The sequence below is a fragment of the Leptinotarsa decemlineata genome, unplaced genomic scaffold (genome assembly GCF_025532065.1).
Source record: "Leptinotarsa decemlineata unplaced genomic scaffold, Ldec_3_MD MMD2_tig00026328_RagTag_RagTag, whole genome shotgun sequence".
NCBI lineage: Eukaryota > Metazoa > Arthropoda > Insecta > Coleoptera > Chrysomelidae > Leptinotarsa > Leptinotarsa decemlineata.
The window spans coordinates 5610976-5635966 of NW_027412688.1; the positions used below are offsets into that span (position 1 = coordinate 5610976).

A 24991-nucleotide genomic window follows, 5' to 3' on the forward strand; every position below is an offset into this window, starting at 1 on the left:
GAAGGACTACATCAGGCTTATTAACTTGTATGATCCTGAGGGTGGGGAACGAAATAGTTCCAATAAATTCGGCACTTCTCGTTCCCCATAACGGATTCAATATCCCCCGGAGCGTAGGGCAACACCGATGTCTCGTCAATACCGTAATAGTGCCGTAGATGGTAATATAGCACTCTTAGGGCCGCCTTATGTCGATGGATATAGGCCGAGACTGCATATGCTGGACATTCTAATAGCAAGTGCATTAGGGTCTCGGGCGCCTCGCGACCCTTGTGTCAGGAACTTCTATACCCATCACGCAACTGCGGTAGACTGAGGTGTTGAAGACACCATCCTGGCAAGCCATGATGAACCCCTCAGTTTCCGACTTCAGTCGTTAGTCAGGCGCTTTGATAAGCCAAGGTCTTCAATGTTATTGAAGAAGACCCCATGTATTGGCTTATCCTTGTGTTTACACAGAAGTGAGGTGACCTCTGCGGCTTTTATATGAGCTTTTTGCTGAACGGGTTCCGACTCCATGACAGAATTATGATTATTTAAATAGTCCACGTATAACTTTATAATGTAGGGAAGTCACCTGTAAACGAATTCATTTCTGAATCAAGTTTTGTGTAGGAAAAATGTTGATCACTGAACTGAAAAGTGTCAAAGAAGGTGGAATAACATGTGAAGGTGATGTGATGAATAAATATTTGTGATTCTATGGTTTTATTGTTCAAAAAGGCGGCTGGAATGTCGGAACTTCGGAGGATTGTAGCTTTGGAAATAAGGGAGACAATTTTTTCTTTCGGATTCATAATCGCCACTATATACTGAAACGCGTCTTGAATGAAATTTATAATGTTAATATTCTATAACTATTGAAATTATATTTCTTTTGACGAGTTAGGAAAAATAATGGAAGCAAATTTTTATGATGCTCGCGCATCGTGAAAACGGACATCCTGAAGTTAGCTTCTTCTTCTTCAATTTATATGGCCGGTGCTTCTCAGTCGAGTGCATTTGCCCAGACTCCTCCTGTCTATAGTGAACAGAAGCTTTATCCGGGGACGCAGCTGTATTGCTCAAGGCAATGCTGTCACCCTAAGTTTTCTCATTCACTTCTTCACTTCATTCTTTCATCAGAATACTTCATATCTTTTACTAGGGAGTCACCAGTCCTCTCAATAGAAGTTTCACAAATAACACATCTATTATCGCACTTACGACCTCGTCGAATCCGTCGACATCCAGCCTGGTTAATGGCGAAGGGGACCGCCAGTCCCCTCACAATGTCTTTCACTTCAATATTCATTCGAACTTGACTTCATATTTCAAAGAACACCTCACTTTTGGGCTCCACTCCGACCACGACATCCACGTGCCATCTTTGAGGATGGTCGTTATTGGCACAACACGATACGAGAGGGAGTCCCGGAAATTAGCTAGTCAACATTTTAGTTTTTCAAAAAAAGTTACTAACAGTGAAAAAGTAAAGACATCTAATGAAGTAACTGGTTAAATTTCTAAGTGGTGTTCTATAAATGGTCTGCTGCTAAATACTGCTAAATCTCAAATGCTCAGCTTTGTTACTAAAAATACAACAATTGATACAAGTTATTTGCTTAGATTAAATAATGAAACTTTATATCGAGTTAATTCTACTAAATTCTCAGGTGTTGATATCAATAATAGACTTATCTGGAAGTTCCATGTTGATAGTGTCAAACTGAAGTTCAGTACACATATATATTTACTTCGTCGGTTAAAACAGTATCTCTTGTTGTTCTCAAGCTTTAATACCACAATTTAATTCAGTCAGTAATTTCCTATGATCTTGAACGTCAGCTAAAGCTGATGAAGTTTTTGATATTCAGAAAAAGGTAATCAGAATTCTGGCTGGTGCATCTTCAAGTGAACCCTGCAGGCCATTATTCATTCGTTATTGTTTATTAACAATGCCTAGTTTGTATATCTACCAAACTCTGATATTTATAAAAAACAATATTTCAATTATTGCTAGAAATTAGCAAATCCATGAGCATTTCACCAGAAATAACTCTCAACCATTAGAGTAGATTGACAGTATCAAAGAATCACCCTATGTGCTGTGAGATTAGGCTATTAATTAGCTTAGTGAGGACATTGAATCCTTAAATATCAATGTCTTTAAAAGGCGACTCAAAATTTTTCTATCGCAAAAAGCATACTACTCTGTGGTTGAGTTTCTCTTTGAATTCTAATTTGATTGTAGCTTATTACCTTTTTTTATGTATGTTTTACATTGACTTTTTTATGTTCGTTTGACCTGTTGAATCAGTCAGTATTTTATGATGATGTTATGTTTTCTGTCTAATGTGATTGTGAAGGAAAACTGATTCAATAAATGTTTGATTGATTGAATAAGTGTACAAATGACTGAATAAATTAATAATAGATACAAATAATTATTAAAGTCCGGATAAATTAAATTAATCCTAATATTAAATTAAATTGGAAATTAATTTCTCAAAGAAATCTTAAAATTCACGGGATGTAAAATCCTCAATCCTCGAACCTCTCATTTCAATTACCATACTCGGGAGAACTTATCTGTGACAGAGACCGTAAAAAATCCCAAAAGACTCTATAATCCTTTCTCTATCCGAAAAACCGAAACGGAGCCTCAATATTCGTGTTGTTCTTATCACGGAATTTATGAAGTAACCGTAAATATATCTCCAAGGACATAACTCATAAGCTCTTGAGATATCCTGACGGGTTCGAGAATGCCTTTCTTTAATATTACGTTGTCACTGAAATTATATAAATACAATCTCGGAAGGAATTGCCGTGAAAACGTCTGCACGTTATTGGACCCCAAATTTTCATTCATAACTTTATGTCACTGTTCATCACAAATGCTCGAACATATGTGCCTCTGTTTGTATTGGAATATACGAGTGAAATATTATTCGTCATGTGGAATTGGCAAGATTTTTTTAGAAATAGTTAGTTAACATCACTATGATAATTTCAGGAATCTCAACTTTATGAAACAATTTATAGGGTGTTTGTTTGAAGGTGATTGACAATGTTTCATGATGAATTTCAGTAGTTCGGACTTCCATTGTCTACTATATAAAATGATTTGAAATCCCTGAAACAACTAAAAAAGAATTGAAAATGAATAGCTGAAAATAACAATTATATTAACCAAAATAAACCTGAAATGAAATAATAGTGAAATAAAATACAAGTAAAAATAGAACAATTATTTCATTTCAGGTTTATTTTGGTCAATATAACTGTTATTTTTAGCTAATCATTTTCAATTCTTCTTTAGTTGTTTCAGGGATTTCAAATCATTTTATACAGTAGACAATGGAAGTCCGAACTAGTGAAATTTAATTTATAGGGTGCTCGGTAAAACCAGTCAAGTTTCATTCATTTTCAAACAGGCATAATTCAACTTTTTCAAATAGAAAAAACCCTGTATTTTTTCATTTGAATGAAATGTTTCAATATTCCACTACATTTTTTATTAGAGGTATACTATACAAAAAACTGATATTTCACAAATTATACCAAGTTTTAGTAATTGTTGTTCATTTACTCGAATTTTCTCTTTGAACATTCAAACTAATTGCTAATACATTAGCATTTTCCATACCATCTAGTGATAGTTATCAGTGGTTTCAACGGTAAGAAATGCGTAAAAACCTAAAGAATATTTATCCTACTTTTTTCTTGTAAAACCCTGTTATCCATGACTGACATAAAAAAATGAATTTCCGAATTTGTCAATAACGCCTTGTGTTGAAGTTTCTTTTGCGAGTAGATTGAATCATTTTCATTATGAATTATGTATTGGAAGATATGATGCAAATGGTCTATACTTTGGGGGAAAGTGATGGAAACTGCCTCCTTGCATTTAGGATTTATAAAAAGAAGTTCCCCGAATGAAAACAATCAGATGGAAGGGCATTTCAGGCTCTAAAAACAAGATTTGAAAGAACTGGTAATGTCAATCATGAGAAGTTCGAACGTGTCTGCCCTGTAACAAATGAAGGAAATACATTTTGAATTTTATAATGGTAGTAGACCCTATTACAGTTTGACACTCTCTTTTTATTTGAATTTATACTAGGATATAATTTAGTTTTCTTTAACTTTGAGCAAGCAGTTTTTGCTGGAATTGTTTTTAACATAAATATACTGAAATGAACAACCTACTTATCGGATGCTTGAACGTCTGATCTTCAATGCCTTCCTTACAAGATGTGAAGAATTTGATAGAAGAAAATAGTTTTGATATCTTTATTGTTTGTGAATCGTGGTTGAATGATAATATTGGCAATGATCTCCTGATGATAGATGGTTTCAGAATATATAGAGCTGATCGACGATCTAGGGAAGGGGGTTTATTAATCTACATTCAAAGTCAATTTTATAGTGAGTTACTTCAGTTTACAGATGAATCATTTGAACAATTTTGGATAAAAATTAAAATTGAGGGGAAAATGTATGCATTGGGTGGATTATATAAGGCTCCCAATCAAAATGTCTCATCGTTTCTGGACGATTTCGAAAATGTTCTTAGTCTAATGTACCCCACAGTTAATGAAGTCATACTTGTAGGTGATCTCAACATCAATATGCTTGATTATGAAGACAGCGCAGTCGAAAGATTCAAATCAATTTTGGATTCATTTGCTCTGAATCAAATTATCGACTCTCCTACGAGAATTACTAATATTAGTGCCACTCTGTTGGATCTTTCAAGTACCCAGTAGGAATCGGACCCAAAAATTTTATACATACAGGAATTTCAAATATTTTAATGATAGTGATTTTCAGAGAGATTTGTATAATGTCCCCTTCTTTAGAGTTTTTGATCAAGAAGATATTGATTCAAAAACTTCTTTCTTAGTCAATAATCTAACAAACTTATTCGACAGGCATGCACCTTTCATAAGATCAAGGATGAGTAGACCCAGCGCAACGTGGATTACAGATACTGTAAAGGAAATGATATCTATTAGGAACAAAGCCTCTCGTAGGTTTAAACGAACGAAATCAGAAATTCATCTTCAATTCTATGAAGATATGCGGAACTATGTGAATGAAGCCATCAAACGAGAAAAGCAGGCATTTTCCTCATTCAAATTCAATAATAACACTTCCAAGGATATGTGGAAAACTCTAAAACAAACCAATATTGTTACTGGAAAATCAACCAGTTTTCCAGAAAGTCTGAAAAACCCTAGGGAAATCAATGATTTCTTCATCAATTCAACACCACACTTGGAGCCACCTGAAGAACTATTGAATTTTTACAGACATAACCGTCTTGTTAATACAGAATTCCACTTTTGAGAAGTAGATGACTTATTTGTTGCCGAAATTATCTTAAATATAAAGACGAATGCAGCTGGTTGTGATGAATTAGGCTAATTAGGATGATTAGGCTAATCAGACTTTGTTGTCCACATATAATTGAATATATCACCCATATTATAAACACTTATCTCCTTGAGGGTGTTTTTCCGGCAACTTGGGGTAGAGCGCTAGTTAAAGTACTGCCAAAAAATCAAACCATGTTGAATACAAATTCGCTTATTAGAAAATTATTATAATTATAGATTCCAGAGAGTCTCTATTGACAACATAGAGTCTAGCTATCTCCCACTCATATCTGGAGTACCACAAGGCTCAATATTAGGTCCTGTGCTGTTTGCTCTTTACTCCGGCAATCTTCTTACTTTCCATTTTCCGCTTCACTGGTTCCGTGGGAGATGACCGTTTGGCGGGAGTTGGCCATTTTTCGCTTGATGATGGGTTTCTATATGTTGCGTATTTTATTTATGTTGCGCTGGCTTGGCTGAATACGTTGTTGGACAACATGTATGCGGCTTCCTTGAATTTTCTCCTAAACCAATGTTCCTCTCTGTGCAAGATCTCAGCTTGGGACCACTCGATGTTGTGTTGATGGGTCCAAACATGGTCTGCTATTCCTGATTTGCTGGTTTTCCCTCGCTGTGTGTGTTTCTTGTGCTCGGCAATGCGAACATTCAATGGCCTCTTATTTTCACCAATATAGGATTTTCCGCACTTACAAGGTAGCCGGTATATGCAATTCTTGGAATCGCAGTCCGCGTTTGGTGGCCTGGTTTTCGTGAGGCTGCTACGGATAGTGTTACCGGATCTGAAGCAGGTTCTGATGTACTTGGAACCAATTCTTCTTATTCTCTCCGATAATCCTCTGATGTAGGGAAGTGCAAGCACCAGTTTTTTATTTTAATTCATTCAATTGTTCTATTTTCACTTGTATTTTATTTCACTATTATTTCATTTCAGGTTTATTTTGCTTAATATAATTGTTATTTTCAGCTATTCATTTTTAATTATACTTTTTTAGTTGTTTCAGGGATTTCAAATCATTTTATATAGTAGACATTGGAAGTCCGAAGTGAAATTCATCAAGAAACATTATCAATCACCTTCAAACGATTTTTTTGTTGTTACAACAATTAATAAAATGTTGAAACATATCATACAAATGAAAAAATACAGAGTTCAATTGAAATTTTGGATATCCCGCATATTAGAAATAAATGAAGAAGAACCCACCGAAAAAAATTTACATGAAATGTTATTCTGAGTATCCTCCCATTTTCAATTATTTTAGTTTGATGCAGAAATTTTTGGATATTTATTGTTGCCTGATTTTTAAACTATTTGTTCCATTGGAGTATGTAAGCACCAAGGTAGCAATCAATATTTCAGTTGACTTTTATAAAATATATCGTAACGCGATCTTTTATCTTCAACCATTCTTCAACTTCTTTTTTTAATCTAAGTGATGACACTTTTTTCAAGGATTCGGGTAGCTCTAGATATAATCAAGGAGCTATGAAGCTGAAACTTCTCCCTCCAAGTTTTTCCTGACCTTCAAATCGTATTTTTCTTCAGTTCGATTTTTTGTTGATATTGAATGTTTATGATCTTGTAAGCATATAGTTATCTCATATTTATGATACCGGATTTTTTGTATACAAGATCACCGTAATATTTTATTTTCTTTCTAATCATGATTTTCAAAAAAAAAATACTGTATTATTTCTAGTAGTTCTACGTGACACCCATAACCAATATTACTATGTCATATCACCGTATCACATTTCATGAGTGATTCAATTAATGTTTTTCAAAATCAAATCTGTTTAAAAAAATGGACAGACTCTTTACTTCGTGTTGATCGAGAGATAATTGTAGGGTCCCACATTTATTGTTATTGAATAACCCATCACTATTCAATATGGATACCATGATGATATGGATTTAGAAATAACTTCATTCAAATCAGAAACTGGGGTGAACGAGAATCTATAACACTTGCTATTATGGTTTTCACTATACAAAATTGAAGTGAAGCCGTCTTAGCGAGTTTGTTGGCAATGGTCTGTAGGTTTTTGTCTGACATTTCATCTACAACTGCGGTAGATATTATCACAGGCTATGAGACAATGGACGTGAGCGTGGCTTGATTCGTATTGCTCAAATTGAAGGATCTGATACGGGAGCAATTCACTACAGGTAGCCAGATTTTATTAATGTTTCAGCAGAAATTTTATCGCCAAATCTAGGACGTTATTGAAGTTATGATGGAAAAACAATTGTTTCCCTAAGATTTTGAAACCGTGAAAGTTAAGAGGTTTAGGACATAGGTTCAGTTGAACTCTTTAAAAATACATTTGTCACACCCTCAAGGACTAGCATTTTATTCTGAAGAACACTACTCAAAACAGTTTATTTTTTTAGTTTCATTATACTGTGTGAAATTCGTATTTCGAATGGCGAAAGACATTATACAAATCATAAATTTGGATCTCTCAACAAGAATTCCCTTTTCAGTGCCATCACTAGGCAACACCCAATCGTTCAGGCAATTTATTCAATATGAGACGAATAAAATATTTCCCTAAATTACTAAATAATTTTGGATCTGAATACAGTGTGTGAACATATCTCTTTCACAGTTTCACTAATATTTGAAACTTGCCATAAATGTCGGAAGGAAGAGGAGAAATGATGACATTTCAAACATTATTTCTGTCACCAGAATATCCTGAGTGGAAATTTAAAAACATTCAAGAATTTCTCATAAATGATTTCAATTTTAACTGATCTATAGTTTCATTTTTTTGAGTTTGATTAGTGTCTTCTCATTTACACGTGATATAGTTTGAAATATCATTTTTATCAGTACCACACAGTAGTACCACATATTCCTAACGGTTGTCAGATATAAGGAGTTAGTCGAAGTAACCTGTATTGTGAATAGTTGAAGCTATCGGCATTCGGTGACGGCATAGAATGTGGGGATGAGTATCGCCGTTGTGTCGTCAATGTTCAGTTCGGGAACTGAACGATTTGAGTGTTGAAATTTGATATTAGTGCAGTTATAATTACTTGAAATTTTTGTTATCTGTTTGAAATGTGGCCTCTTTGGACAAGTACTAATAGTAATAACAACGTAGAGTTTTCCCTGTGTAGTGATTACAATAGCGATGGTGAACAATGCGAAAAAGAGATACCAGCGAATAATATTCGGATGCATTTGAATACTGAAACACAGAGAGTATATTTCAATGTATATAAGAATCTACATCTCAAGTTTGGTTTCGAGGGAAACAAATTATTACAAGCAAGATCAGATTTGACCGAAATTCCTTTCTCAACTGTCTGTAAAATACTAAAAACCATATGAATGCAAAACGCGATGTGATACGGGATTACCAAAACCTTTAGATGTTCATCTAATGAAATCATTGAAAAAAACAATGAACGACTGTTACAAAAGCAATGAGATTCCTACTATTGAAATCATAAGGAAGAAATTAAATACTTCCGGCCATAACGTGAGCTGCTGTGACAGAACTCTTCTGAATTAGATAAAGAATCTACGATTTAGATTTAAAATAATGAATAAATGTCTAGCAGTTGCGGAAAGCAGAAGAATAGTGTAATTGCGTAACAAATACTTAGAACAAATAACTAAATAAAGATAAGAACAACGGCAAATTTCTATTTGGACGAAACTGGTATGACACTCACGACACAGTTACGAAAGGGTGGACTGATGGTTCGAGAATGTATACGCCTAACATGCCTGCAAACAAAGGATCGCGACTAATCACTGTGCGATGCGGAGGAAGTAAAGGATGGGTTCCGAATTATTTGAAATTATGTGGAAAAAAAACTTGAGGACTGCAATGTTGACTATCATAAAAACATGGAAGCTAATATTTTCGAGGAATGGTTTGAAAATACATTGATTTCAAATTTGGATGCGAATAGTGTAATAGTTCTTGACAACGCTTCCTATCATTCGCGACAGCTCATCAAAGTACCGAATAAAAATTCGATGAAAGATAAAATTCAAAGTTTTTTGATGGATAAAAATTTGTATTTTGGTAACTATACCGAAAACAAACTACTTGAAGTTTTACAGAGAAAAACATTTGAAAGAAAGACGTCACACTGAGACTCCCCCTTATTTTTGTGTTTTCAATCCCATTTGGGGAAAATTTAAACAAAGTGTCAGGCGTAAAAATAATTTTCCAAAATTCGATAAGAAGGTAATAGAGCTAGTTGAAGAAAAAGTATCTAATATTATCGAAGAAGACTGACAAAAAAGGATTAAAGAAGTTGAAAAAGACCATATGGAGATTGAACACTTTCATATTAATGGTGGAAATAAATTCATTATCGATTTAAATTACGACAGTGATAGTGAAGCAGAGAGGATTGAAGACGAATTATCAGAATTAGTGAAGTGTTTTGCAAGCGATCGATTGTATATATGTATATATATATATATATATATATATATATATATATATATATATATATATATATATATATATATATATATATATATAGTCATTGTGATTCTTATATAATCAGAAATTATTATTGAATAACAAAATTAGTTAGCTCCCTAACTATATTTTTAAGCGGGAACTGTTGGAAAGTAGGTTGCACTATATCGTTTACTTGAACTATACCTTATACTTAGCAGAGGTATCTATGGTATAAATAAGGACAACAGCGATGAATTGACGCAGTGATAGTGCGCCCGAGTTGGATCCCAACCTCGATCAGATAATTTTCTCCGGAGAATGTATCTAGTTGAAGTTGGGATGATTCTTCAACGTTACATGGCTGACTGACTGCGAATATCCATGATGCTCCCTAGGTGGCTCAGGGAGTTACTAACATTACCTACCCAAGACACGAGTAATGACCGATGTAGTCGATGACAATGACACCAAGAACAAAAAAAACTAGGACAACATTGTATGTAGATTTAGTTCAATCTTCCTCTTGAAGATGATCACTTGGTGATTGAAATACATATCGAGGTGTTAAAAATAACGGTTTGGTGTTGGGACAAAACGCCAGTAATATTCATTACTAATATTCATCACTATACATCAGGTTCCGAACAGTACATTACAATCATGTGGTCACCACAGATGGATTTGAGTAAATGGGTTTAAAAGTTGTATGTACTGATCAAACGCAGCTAATAATTAGATTTTTGACCTTCTGCATGCATGGCCAATATTTCGCGATTTCAGTAAAAATTTCACATCACATCACATATCATCAGGAATCTTATTGTGATTATTAGTATTTTCACATTTTATTTCATTATAATATCATTCGCTATAATATAAATATGTTTCAATAAAGAATCACTGGCCAAATAAGGGTTTCACACATAGTAGCATAGTGAGGTAGAAGGTTGAAAAAATTAGTGAACTGTACACTCTTGACAGTGAAATTGAAGAAATCCATTTATTACTTTTATTTCGACAGAGGGCGATACCATATAAAGTATACTTCATAAATGGGGATGGGCCAAATCCAGTAGATACAATTTGTTTCCTTTCAATGTTGATGGATTTGTGTTAGAAAAGAATCATCTATTCGTGACGGTGATTATAAATCGTAGCAAGTGGTTATAAAATAGATCATTGAAATTAATATTACATCCTTTCATTATCACTCTTGCTATTTTCAACTCAGTTCCCATGCCTAATTGAATTTGCTTCAATAGTTTTCATGAAATACAACATAGTTTCACTGATTAACCAATGATGATATTTTCGTACAACCCTCGTAAGTTTCAGACTGTGGACCGTATGTAAATATAATATGTAGTTATCAAAGTGGCAACTTAATTTGTGTCGGCGCTTTCCACTTGTTACTCAAATACGAAGTCGCTTTGTTGGATGTGCTCGTGCCTCAGTGAGTGGGATCAAAAATTAACCAAACAAAACTTTTCTAATTTGCCAATTTCTTTCCGTCAATTGGATTCATTTCCCTTGTTGAAAAACCAGTCTATAGTTACCAGTACAATGGAAGGTTTTCCATTGTTTTGATCGTATTGAAGTATGTCTGTCACTGAATCAAGTTTGGTCCAATTTTTACAAAAACAAATGTTTCACAACCTTTGCAAAATAATCTCTCACTCTCACAAAAAAATCAGTCGATAATAATTCACACTGGAGTTTACGAAAGTCGACCGGAAATCATCATAAAGAGAAACTGAAATTATGAATTGAAAAAAACGAATAACAGATGAGCAAATATTGTTCTGAGTATTGCTAATGAAAGTTTAAAAATCAGAAAAATAATGTCTCCGTTTATTCATAATTATTTGGACAGATTCAAATTATAATAGACCGATCAAGAATAGAGCCACCAAAGAAACTTAAAATAACATTTTTCATGAGACTTCTTATACTGTGAGTGAATTTACAGTTGATAGATATCATTGAGGATATTGATATCAAAGGAAACTTACAGAGTCTGATCAGGTGTCATCACAGAAATCTGTTTAAAATCTGTTTTTCCGTTAACCAGCTGATACCCCTACGAATGATAACCCTCAGAAATCGAAACTTGTGTGGGCTAAGGATTAACGAGGTCTTACCTTTTAACGTGTTATTTCTAACACGAGTTGGACGATAGCAAGTGAAAATCGATCGATCAGACTAGGGCTTGAACCATCTACCAACACGGAATTCGAGTGAGTGAACAAAGCACCCACGTCGAACCGCCTGGCTACCGACCAATACAAAACAATAAGGAAACATTATTAAAAAAAACTTATGACATATAGTGTTCCACAAGAGATTGTTCTGATTTTTATAAACATGAATAATATTGTTTTACACAACCTCAGTGTTGTGAAATAGAAAGATGGAAGGAACTCATACAGAAGTTGAAGAAGGTCCACACTGGTGGACTGTAATAATAATAATAATAATCTTTATTCAATCCTTACAGATCACATGCAGCATGATATAGGATACGTCACAAATAAAAAAACCGTGTGATGATAGACAAATTTACAATCAACGATATTAAAATATCACAATTTAATATGTTATATGTTCATATACATGAAAACATGTATACCATTTATATTCATACATATGAGCAAACACATTTTCATTTCGCATCAAGAAATTCTAGTAACATTTGTTTTGCAAATATACTTTCAATTTTGATTTGAAGAAATTTTTATTCCGTTGCTCTCTCAGGTTTGCGGAAAGATGATTGAGAAACTTTATACCTCTATATGAGGGGCTTTTTTCATAGAATGATGAGCTGTGTGTAGGAATTCTGATGGGGTCTCCGTTTCTAGTTGGGTAACCATGGCAATGAGAAACTGTTTGATACATCGCAACATGTTGCATAAATAACATTATACATTTGACAGCTGGCAGCCGAGCAGGCTGAAACAGCTGTCTACCGGTGGCTCTTAAATTGAAATCAATATGAGAATGATAAGAAAGTACTTATCCATTCATCTTTTGATTTTCATGGAATTATTTTCCAGCAGCTTGACTGCATTACCCTTTGTCGATTTCATATCATTTCTAGAAACATATGGATTCATTTTCCGATGGCATTTCAGGTTAGTTTCCCAAATTTCTGCTACCGCAGTTGTCGGTTGATTGGTCAAACTACCAACACTGACATAAAAACTTGGCAAGTTGACTTGGGTGTCACACCAATAGGTGGTTTCACTTATGTTTCACTTGCGTTTACGCAGCTATTTTTATCAAATATTTTTTTGGTTTTTCACATTTTGTCTTCAATCGAGGACCGCCTGTCCGGTACTGACGATGCCCAATAGGCTGAAACAGCTGTCTACGGTGGCTCTTAAATTGAAATCAATATGAGAATGATAAGAAAGTACTTATCCATTCATCTTTTGATTTTCATGGAATTATTTTCCAGCAGCTTGACTGCATTAACCTTTGTCGATTTCATATCATTTCTAGAAACATATGGATTCATTTTCCGATGGCATTTCAGGTTAGTTTCCCAAATTTCTGCTACCGCAGTTGTCGGTTGATTGGTCAAACTACCAACACTGACATAAAAACTTGGCAAGTTGACTTGGGTGTCACACCAATAGGTGGTTTCACTTATGTTTCACTTGCGTTTACGCAGCTATTTTTATCAAATATTTTTTTGGTTTTTCACATTTTGTCTTCAATCGAGGACCGCCTGTCCGGTACTGACGATGCCCAATAGGCTGAAACAGCTGTCTACCGGTGGCTCTTAAATTGAAATCAATATGAGAATGATAAGAAAGTACTTATCCATTCATCTTTTGATTTTCATGGAATTATTTTCCAGCAGCTTGACTGTATTAACCTTTGTATATATATATATATATATATATATATATATATATATATATATATATATATATATATATATATATATATATCTATTATAATTTGTTTTTTCAGTATGAAATTGTTATCATGGAACAAAAATAAATGAGAAGGTTACTTTGAACTTCAAATTTTCGTCAGTTTCCTTAGCTTCAACATGGAAAACGGAAACCTTACCGAAATTTCAAACACAAAGAAATGGAGATTATCCCTCAAATAATGACAAAAATAACAATGATTAGAATACACTGGAGATTAATTACCCACTTCAGGGTAAACAGAACATAATTACTTCTATAAGAACAACAAAATGATAAATTAATTGCCAAATGATGCCGGTTAAAGGGGCAGCGGTTACAAAAAGGGTTGTAAGTATTTCACCCCAGATGAAAACCTTAAATAATGAGTATTGGAGAAACAGAATGTCATTCGCTGGGATGTAAATTGTGGAAACTGTATATGTAAATATAGATACTACAGTTACATAGTTTTGACCATGGATGAATGAAATAAAATTGAACAAAAGCCATATTTCGTCGAGAAAGTTTGGAAAAGTAACAATTTAGCTAAAAAAACTGCGAAACTCTAGATTTTTCCAATTCTGAGACAGATTTTAACCTCCGAAACGTTACGATAAGTACCTACTTATCTGTATAATTTCTCAATATTCTTTTTGTTGGACAAAATTATTGAATACAAAAAGTTAGGAATCACACGTTAAAAGGTAAGACCCCGTTAGTCCTTAGCTCGCACTAGTTTCGACTTTTGATAGTTGTCGTTCATAGCAGAGCGACCGCTGGTTAACGGAAAAACAGATTTCAAACAGATTTACTGATAAATAGAACATTTCTTTTTGTGAAAAATACTTTGAATTTGGACAGTTACTCATCAGGGTGAATTGAAAAATTTGCCCTTTCTACACGTGTATGGAAGTCTCCATACAATTTTAGTATTTTCCCGATTGTGGAAGGTGAAAATACCCAAAGAAGGCCGATAAAAAAATAAAATTATATACCCATAAATACATACAGTGCATGTCTTTAATGTCCCCCCTCCTTTTATTTTTCAAACGGGTCAACTAAAAGAATTTAAATTTGAGATAATGAAATTAATGCATGAATACTTCATTTTGAAGTAAAATTGATAGATGAAACTTTCAAGATAGCGACTGGACGCCATCTAGGCAAAAAAATTAAAAGGAAAAAGGGGTCTTGTGACACATATTTTTGAAGCTCCTGATAAATGCTTCACAACCCTAGAATATAATGTCAATGTCTTCAACTACCACAAAATGGCGGAACTTTTAATAATTGCCTGAATACATCGACATTTAACTACATGATATGAGGTAATAAGGTTGAGGTCAGTTCAGAAGATGCTCGAAATAGTTGCCTTGAACTTCTTGATTTCACGTCGAACACAGTAACGTCAATATCTCTACAAATATATATTATTCTCTGCCGTATATCCAATATTGAAGCAGGTTCAGTTTCGTACACCTTTTGCTTTAAAAAGCACCATGAAAAAAAGTCCAAAGGTGTCAAATCTGGCGAGCGGGCTGGTCATTCTGTAGGACCTCGACGGCCAATCCATCGACTGGAAAAAGTAGTATCCAAATAGTTCCTTACTTGTTTGGAGTAACGTGGTGGTGCTACATTTTGTTGGAATACAATATCCATATCGAATTCATTAGGATTCGCTTCGACGATTTTAGTGATGAGAGGGTCAACAGTAGTTTTCAGCATATTCAAATACAGTTCCCCCTGTAAAATTTTGATCAATAAATATGGTTTCCCAATATTCCTGCCCAAACGTTAATTTTTTCTTGATATTGCGTATTTTTTCCCGGAAAACGTGAGGGTTGGTGTCACTCCAATAACGGCAATTTTATCTGTGAACATTGCCGTTAAAAAAATGTACATTCGTCACTAAAAGGATTTGGAAAAGCTGAATACACTTATTTCAATTAATGAATCGAAGAGGTTTTGTATTAAAGTGTATAATATATTAAAATTCTTGCAAAGCGCTTTCGACTTTTGTCATCATCAGTGCTCACTTGTCAGGCAACAGGAAGTATCATGATAAGTGAATTGTACATTGTAATATTTAAAATTATATAAAATAAAATAGGCTTATAGCCAAAAAATACATTTTTTGGATTCAGGCCATGTGGTTCAGTCAAAGTATTTTGACTGAACCACATGGCCTGAATCCAAAAAATGTATTTTTTGGCTATAAGCCTATTTTATTTTATATAATTTTAAATATTACAATGTACAATTCACTTATCATGATACTTCCTGTTGCCTGACAAGTGAGCACTGATGATGACAAAAGTCGAAAGCGCTTTGCAAGAATTTTAATATATTATACACTTTAATACAAAACCTCTTCGATTCATTATTCGTCACTAAAACAAATATTGTGGAGATAGGTAGGATGCCTTGCAATGGTTTCCGTCATGATTTCGCAGAATTCTCTTTTTCGATCAGGGTCATCTTCACTTAATCGGTGTACCATTTCAATTTTGTATGGATGATATTCTTCTTCAAAAATCTCCACACATTAGAAGTAGACACCTCACAAACATTCGCGACGGAATAAGTAGACTGTTCAGGATTTACTACCATCTCACCAATGATTTGCACTTGGTGTTCTTCCGGAATGGACGGATGACCTGGGTGCTTTTTGTTATGTACACTACCGGTAGTTGTGAATTTGGATACAAGTTCCCTCAAATATTTTCTACAGATAGGACGATTCGGAAAACGTTCATAGAAAATCCTTTCGGTCTCGTGAAAGTTAAGCGTCGCACCGTAAATAAAAAACGCTTCAATTTTTTCTTCCAATTAACCAGACTTGACCATTTTAGAGATTGTTGACGTGGTACCTACCTTTCTACTAGTGAAAACGAAAATTAAATGAGAATATTCTAACTGAACAATGATGTTCATTATCGTAGTGACATTTTTTGTCGTTTTTATAAATAAAAAATAACTCAACAAACCTTATCGGGTTACAATTGCCATATGGCAAAGAAAAAGGAATATTTCTAGAAATATCGATATTATTGTGTTCAAAGTTCCGCCATTTTGTAGTAGGTGAAGATATTGACTTCATATTCTAGGGTTCTTAAGTATTCGTTAGGAGCTTCAAAATGATGTGTCACAAGAACCCCCTTTCCATTCAATTTTTTCTACCAGATGATGCCCAAAATAAAGTATTCATGCATGAATTTCGTCATCCCAAATTTCAATTTTTTGAGTTGACCCATTCAAAAAATAAGGGGGGGAGACATTAAAGAAATGCACTCCATAATAAAAGTATACGTAGACTGTTCAAAAAATAAGGTGCGTTTTTTATGTTGGTACACTCGTCTCGAACATATGTTCATAGTTTCAGCTGTGTAGCATGTTCAATTTGTTGGTGAGAGGCATAAAAGTTAGAAATGTTTTGGGTATTCGGCGATTTTCTGCTTTCGAAAAAAAATGTATTGAAGAATTTGCGTAACATTTTGTGTAAAAACTTGAAATGTTGACAGCGGCATACGGTCGCCCTAGACGCCCCAGTACATCAACAAGCGATGAAAATATTGAGAAAGTGAAACAAATTGTTATAAAGAATCATCGAATCAATATTAGAGAAAATTTTCTGAGGATGCGGCATATCGGTTGGCTCATGCTCTGCAATTTTTTTGGAAATTTTGGGCATGGAGCATTTGGCAGCAAAGTTCGTTCCAAAATAGCTGAATTTTGACCAATAAAACAATCGCATAAGTATCAGGCGATCCAGATAAGCTTGAGAGGGTCATAACCTGTGACAAATCAAGTATATGGTTATAACATCGAAACCAAAGTCCAAAGGTCCCAATGGAAGAGCTCAGGAGAGCCAAGACCAAAATAGCACGCCAAGTAGAATCAAATGTCAAGGTTTTGCTCACTATTTCCTTCGATTACCGTGGCGAAGTGTTCATACGGCCAATGAGGAGTATTATCTTGAAGGCATGAATCGTTTGATGGTAAGCTATTTAGCTGGAAGAAAGCAAAAAGTCAAAATAAATGATAAATTAAGTGAAGAAAATTTAATAACATATGGTGTGCCGCAAGGTACGGCTCTAGGGCCGACTCTGTTCACCATTTATAAAATCATTTACTTACCTTGAATACTGAAGGTTCCATTATTAGTTTTGCAGATGACACGGCTGTTTTTTATCAGAGTGAGTCATGGGCTGACCTACAACAAAAAATTAATCAAGATTTTATTCACATTATAGACTGGTTTGATTATAATTTATTAACTGTTAATTACTCAAAAACGTGCTTTGTTCCATTTAGTTGTTATGAAAATGGTTTACCAGATTTTAATGTTGTACAGTTACATGTCAACAATAAAATAATAGAAATAAATAGAGTTAGATATATAAAATATTTAGGTATAACAATTGACGATACTATGAAATGGAATATACATATACAAAATGTAATTAAAACCATAAGGCCTATGCTATATAAAATAAAATTTCTGAACCGATACTTAGACTTACCTGTGATAAAGATTGTATATTACTCTCTGGTTGAATCTAGGCTAAATTACGGAATATTGGGATGGGGTGGAGCCGCAAACTGTCATTTGTCCAAACTTGAGACTCTACAAAAAAGATTCCTAAAAATAATATTTAAAAGAGACATGTTGTATCCTACGAACCTTCTTTATCAAGAGGCTAAAATATTTGATATTAGTCAGTTGTACTACATACAGTTAGTGTATTTTCAATATAAACATAAACGTCACGATTATATAGACCACGTACATAACACTAGAAATAAAGTAAAAAAATTGATCAAAACAGAACTGACACTCAAAACAATTGGTCATCGAAGTCATTTGCATTCAGCTAGTCGAGCCTATAATATACTTTCGGAGTCCATTCGACAGGCAGAACATTTAAAAAAAATTAAAAAATTAATTAAAAAATTCGTTTTGGACGAACGACATCAAATTAATTTGTTACTAAGAGCCTGACGTCCTAGTAACATGGTATGTTGTTCTTTTTTTTGTATTGGCAAATCCTGTTGTTTGCAATGGTTTGTAGTTCTTTTTGTTTATTATTATTTTTATTAACTACTACATACAAAAGTTTTATTTACTGTCTAGATTATTTCTTCTGTATCTCTTTTTTGTTTGTTGCTATAGTTTATTTCATAAAATACGTATATTTTTTAATCGAAAATTTTGGCAGTCTCATCGCATACAAGCTCTGCTTTCGCGATGTTCTGTGTTGGTGTTTATTTGTGTTTATTATTTATGTTTGCAAGAAGTAAAACGTAGAGAACGTCCGTTATTGTGAAAAAATACAATGAATGTGTTTTACATTACCTGCTCACTTGTTATTGCTTGTTCGTAATTTTTTGGCCAAACACAACCGTAATCATTCCTCAGCCACCGTATTCCCCAGATTTGCCCCCTGCGACTTTTTCCTGTTCCCAAGATTGAAGAGACCTAAAAATGAAAATCCACTTCATCTTGCAACATACAGCGTAACTGATCGTTTTTTGTACTGGTAGATATTTGGTAAAGACTATTGGGGTTTTTATTTCGCATTAGAACCCAAAACAATTGTTTCTAAGATTTGTCTGTCCGTCTAGGGGTTTGTGTGCGCTAACCTCACATCCGATATAGCCATTTTGAACTATTTTCCACTAGTATATTGCAAAAAGTTTTCCTTAACATTTTGTGTTTGATTCATTTCAATTCGATCATAAATGACAAAGTTATGTCAATTTAAAAATTACTCAAACATACTTTTCAGCTATTTGGGTCGAAACTTTGACATACTATATAGTCTTGTAAAACGGTTTTTTTGTGAATAAAACATAGACAAATACTTAAACACTGTTTACTGTTAAAAAATCCGGAAAAACTGAAACCTAAATAATAACTAGTTAGCACTAATAATATATTGTTCGATGAGTGAGAGAGATGTCCATTATTCGTTTGGAAATTGAGTGAAAAAAAATTGGAGAACTGTCGTAGATATGACTTGAACCCGAGATTGAACCTAGGATCTGTCAGTCAAGGCCAGAGCGCTACCAACTACCCCAAGAAGCTCTTTACAAGCTTTCTGAGTTTCTGATTACCCTCATTTTGTAATCAAGTTATGAACTTTTGGAAAATGTAATTTTTTGTCGAAATTAGAGTACAGTCAAAATTCTGGTGGAGTGAAGTCGTTTTCACATTCGGGGTCCATACTTCAATTCTTGTTTTTTGTTAGAAACCATGAATTTTTAAAGGAACCGTCAGTTCAATGATTGAGTTTGAAGTTTGGGGATATATTTTGAATTGGGTAAATTCTGAAGGTTCACTTGCGATCCAACATAATTGAAACACGAAACACAACTAATGAAGTTATGACGAAAAACGAAACTACATATTCGTCAACTAGGATCATGTATTGGTCGAATGGTCGAAAAACATGCCCATGAAACGTGTGGCTCGAAGCATATTTAGAATTTTTGTTCACATTATCAGTATCAATGCTCTAATTTATGATATAACAGTATTTTGACTGCGCCGAACAGAGATACAGACGATTACCACGATGGATATTGAATAATATCCGACAGATATTTATGTATGCTTTCTCACGAGAAATATCTGCATGAATTCATCCAGTGATGAAACTAACATGAATGTCTCTCGGATATAATTCAATGTCGATAGTAGTATTAGCTGGGAAAATAGTGGTACGTCGGCGAGCATTTACGAGATTCTACGGTGTAGTAACGGTATTTTTTAAATTTTCATCTTATACATTTCACCTGGAAAAAGTTGATTTCACAAAAGTTCATCAAATTTCCTGTACGTAGTTTCCATTATGAAGATATGTTTCAATCGCTATTTTCAGCATCCCCGCTTATTAAAAACGGAAGTGCTGAAGACAGATTTTGTCTGGGCTGCCTCATACAACCTTTGGGTTCCCAGGGGACAATTTCAAGGGCTGTTTCTTCAAAAAATTGTTTCAAAATTAGGTTTCTCACCGTCTGGTTTCCATTACGAATAAAATTTTCTTCTATAATGAAAACGAGGACCCTTCTTAACACGCTTTTATTAGCTTCACTTGTATCTATGTTTGTTTGTAACTGACTACTTTGGACTCGATTTTGACTAAATTTAAACGGACACATTGTTTCTAAACTTATGAAGATTCGGTGGCAATATAATAATTCCATAAGTTTATCTCATTATCTTGATCAAGATTGCCAGGATAAAATAATTTCCTTACGCAGTCTCTGTGTGAGAGCAAGTTAGACAACCACTCTGTCTGCGCATGCATATATATTTTATATTAAAATAAATGGGTTTGAAATAGCAAGCCAAAGTGAAAAGGTGAAAAATAAATAGTAGTTTGATAAACTAAAAAATACGCTTCAATAGCAACACAAACTAAAAAATAACTCAAAACTAATTTAATATTGTGTTCAACATCGATAATAAGTCCTATGACTTGAAGTAACTAATTAATGACTTTTGATAAGTCTGAATTCAGAATGAATCTATTTACAAAAAAATTTATTTTTTTGTAAAAACGCATAGGGTGTTAAATATTCATTGTTATAAGAGCTGTTTTCAAGCTGTTTTTTAGAACAAATTTTTGTTTCTGAATAGATTCATTTTGACTTCAGACTTATTGAAAGTCATTAGTAACATCATACCATGGGACTTATTATCGATGCTGAACACATTCCTAAATCATTTTTGAATTATTTTTTTATTGTTTAGTTTGTGTTGCTATTAAAGCGTGTTTTTTAGTTTTTTAAACTATTATTTGATTGCCGTCTAGTATGTAGGTATACGAAATGAAAACGCCTATAATATTCAGGAAAAGCAATAGACTTTCGAATATTTTTCTGTTTATTTTTATTCATATTGAAATGAATGTATACTACTGAAACTTCGTTATACTAATCTGAAACATTCAACCAATTCGCAGTAACACCAATGAAAATAACATTCTATAATATCAAAAAATTACATGTTTATTTCTCACAGAGGCTATAACATGAGATAAATTTTTGAAAAAATATACTTTTTCAGAATATGGCTCGAAAATTTATGGGTTGTCAAAACAAAAACGAGGGTTACATGAAGGTCAGACTGTATACAGGTATCTGTTAGAAACTTCATTTTGAATCTAATCGCATTCACTCCATCGATATTACTCTGTTCAAAATAATGCGGTGAATTTTCTCATAAAATATGTTTTTAGTCGTCAATTTCTAATTTGCCTTCTTCAAAGTAGTCACCCTCAGATTTATAACAGTTGCGCCAGCATTTTTTCCAGTCTTCGAAATAGTTCTGATATGCAATTTTTGGTATGTCCTTGAGCTTTCTCGGCGATTTGGTTTTTATCTCCACAATCGTCCAAAACGCCGTCCTTCCATGGGTCACTTCAATATTGGGAAAAAGGAGAAGTCGCAGGGGGGCAAATCTGTTGAATACGGTGGCTGAAGCATGATTACGGTTGTTTTTGGCTGAAAAATTACGAGCAAACCTCAATGAGTGAGCAGGATGCAAAAGCCATAACAGACCCCTTCGGCGTATGACAAACCTGTATTTAGTTGTCTGTTTCAGCCTAGTTCGAAGAATGATAGGTACTCTGAAGAAATTCGATTTTCAATTATCGGAAATCATCGACTTTATGTTGATGATAGGCACTACCTTGCACTGATGAGTGATCAAACAGCCCGAAACCGGTCTGCAAGTGTATTCCAATAATTGAAAATCTATTGTGGCAGTTGTATCGCCAACAGCATAAGCAGGAATAACGTTAGTGAAGAATTCTGCACTGACATCTGTCGGATATAATCCAACGCCATTCGTGGTATTAGCCAGGGGAGTAGTTGGTTTTTGATAGGTGTTGTTCCATTAACCTACAGTGTAGGGAGTTGAGACTGACCTGAACGAATTGTTCTTTTAGATGATTTGATTTATAGCCAGTCTTCAAGTACGCCCACTGACTATATGTGATTTGATAATGTTCACTTCAAGAGAAATGAATAATGAGAATTCCAGCAGAAAAAGTAAACATGAACTGATTATTCACATAATGTAAGAGTACAGTACACCTCAAACTTTACTGTTTAAGAACTCTTTCATTTGGAGAACTGCGTCTATGTGAAATAAACTTCCTGATAACGATTTTTTAAATGGATTTAATCTCCAGCGATTGAAATCCAACGTGAATCGCTACTTTCGCATGTGCACCGCTCTCAGATTACGTTAAGGATTTTCCGGTAGGGCTTGCGTTTTGTCCTTGAAAAAGTCGAAGTCACTTTCCACGATGTCCAAATCAAAAAATGGCGAGTAGCAAAGAACATAAATTACTTAACTTGTGTTAGGAGTGTTATAGTTCAACTTATATTAATAGCTGAAGACTGTCGATGCATTGGACAAGTCAAGGAAGTGTTTGAAAATATTCCTTGATTTGGCCATATTTCGTATCCCATAGTCTACTAATAGAAAAATTATATTGATATGGAGTGCGAGATGAGACACTAGATGTGTTGCAAAACTATTAAGCAAATAGATTACAAAGAGTAACCGTTGAGTACCCCCATAAGAAGTCACTATTGGCGTTCCCCAGGGAACTGTTCTTGGACCAGTTCTCTTTCTCATTTACATAAACAGTGTCACAGAAATGACCGACTTTTGTGGTCACCTCATCTGTTATGCTGATGACACAGCTATTGTATACACAGGAAAATCATGGGGAGATGTCTATAAACTTGGTGAAGACGGGCTCCAAAAGATTAAGACATGGCTTGATTATAATCTACTGACCTTGAATGTTAGTAAGACGAAATTTATGATATCTTCACTGCAAAACACTGATCAGCCATACAGAACAAAACTAAAAATAAAAAGTTTGAGATGCAACTCACATCAGCATCATGGGGAGATGTCTATAAACTTGGTGAAGACGGGCTCCAAAAGATTAAGACATGGCTTGATTATAATCTACTGACCTTGAATGTTAGTAAGACGAAATTTCTGATATCTTCACTGCAAAACACTGATCAGCTATACAGAACAAAACTAAAAATAAAAAGTTTGAGATGCAACTCACATCAACATCATGGGAAGATGTCTATAAATTTGGTGAAGACGGGCTCCAAAAGATTAAGACATGGCTTGATTATAATCTACTGACCTTGAATGTTAGTAAGACGAAATTTCTGATATCTTCACTGCAAAACACTGATCAGCCATACAGAACAAAACTAAAAATAAAAAGTTTGAGATGCAACTCACATCAACATCATGGGGAGATGTCTATAAACTTGCTGAAGACGGCCTCCAAAAGATTAAGACATTGCTTGATTATAATCTACTGACCTTGAATGTTAGTAAGACGAAATGCATGACATTTTCTCTGCAAAACACTGATCAGCCATACAGAACAAAACTAAAAATAAAAAGTTTGAGATGCAACTCACATCAACATCATGGGAAGATGTCTATAAACTTGGTGAAGACGGGCTCCAAAAGATTAAGACATGGCTTGATTATAATCTACTGACCTAGAATGTTAGTAAGACGAAATTTCTGATATCTTCACTGCAAAACACTGATCAGCCATACATAACAAAACTAAAAATAAAAAGTTTGAGATGCAACTTACATCAACATCATGGGGAGATGTCTATAAACTTGGTGAAGACGGGCTCCAAAAGATTAAGACATGGCTTGATTATAATCTACTGACCTTGAATGTTAGTAAGACGAAATTTATGACATTTTCTCTGCAAAACACTGATCAGCCACACAGAACAAAACTAAAAATAAAAAGTTTGAGATGCAACTCACATCAACATCATGGGGAGATGTCTATAAACTTGCTGAAGACGGCCTCCAAAAGATTAAGACATTGCTTGATTATAATCTACTGACCTTGAATGTTAGTAAGACGAAATTCATGACATTTTCTCTGCAAAACACTGATCAGCCATACAGAACAAAACTAAAAATAAAAAGTTTGAGATGCAACTCACATCAACATCATGGGAAGATGTCTATAAACTTGGTGAAGACGGGCTCCAAAAGATTAAGACATGGCTTGATTATAATCTACTGACCTTGAATGTTAGTAAGACGAAATTTCTGATATCTTCACTGCAAAACACTGATCAGCCATACATAACAAAACTAAAAATAAAAAGTTTGAGATGCAACTCACATCAACATCATGGGGAGATGTCTAT

The 24991-nt window shown here is 34.1% G+C and overlaps 1 protein-coding gene and 1 long non-coding RNA gene across 3 annotated transcripts in view; one reads left to right on the top strand and one right to left on the bottom strand.

Annotated features, from left to right (window-relative positions):
- LOC111508559 (uncharacterized) overlaps positions 1-24991 on the top strand; it is a 117090-nt gene that overhangs the window by 41029 nt on the left and 51070 nt on the right. The window lies entirely within an intron of this gene.
- On the bottom strand, positions 17876-19017 carry LOC141485547 (uncharacterized). Of its 2 annotated transcripts, none has more exons than XR_012467278.1 (3): positions 18435-19017; positions 18274-18392; positions 17876-17963 (listed from the first exon to the last, which is right to left on the bottom strand). It is a non-coding gene; the product is annotated as an uncharacterized lncRNA (long non-coding RNA). The 2 variants fall into 2 exon arrangements; XR_012467277.1 differs by having other exon boundaries at positions 18274-18377; positions 18435-19011.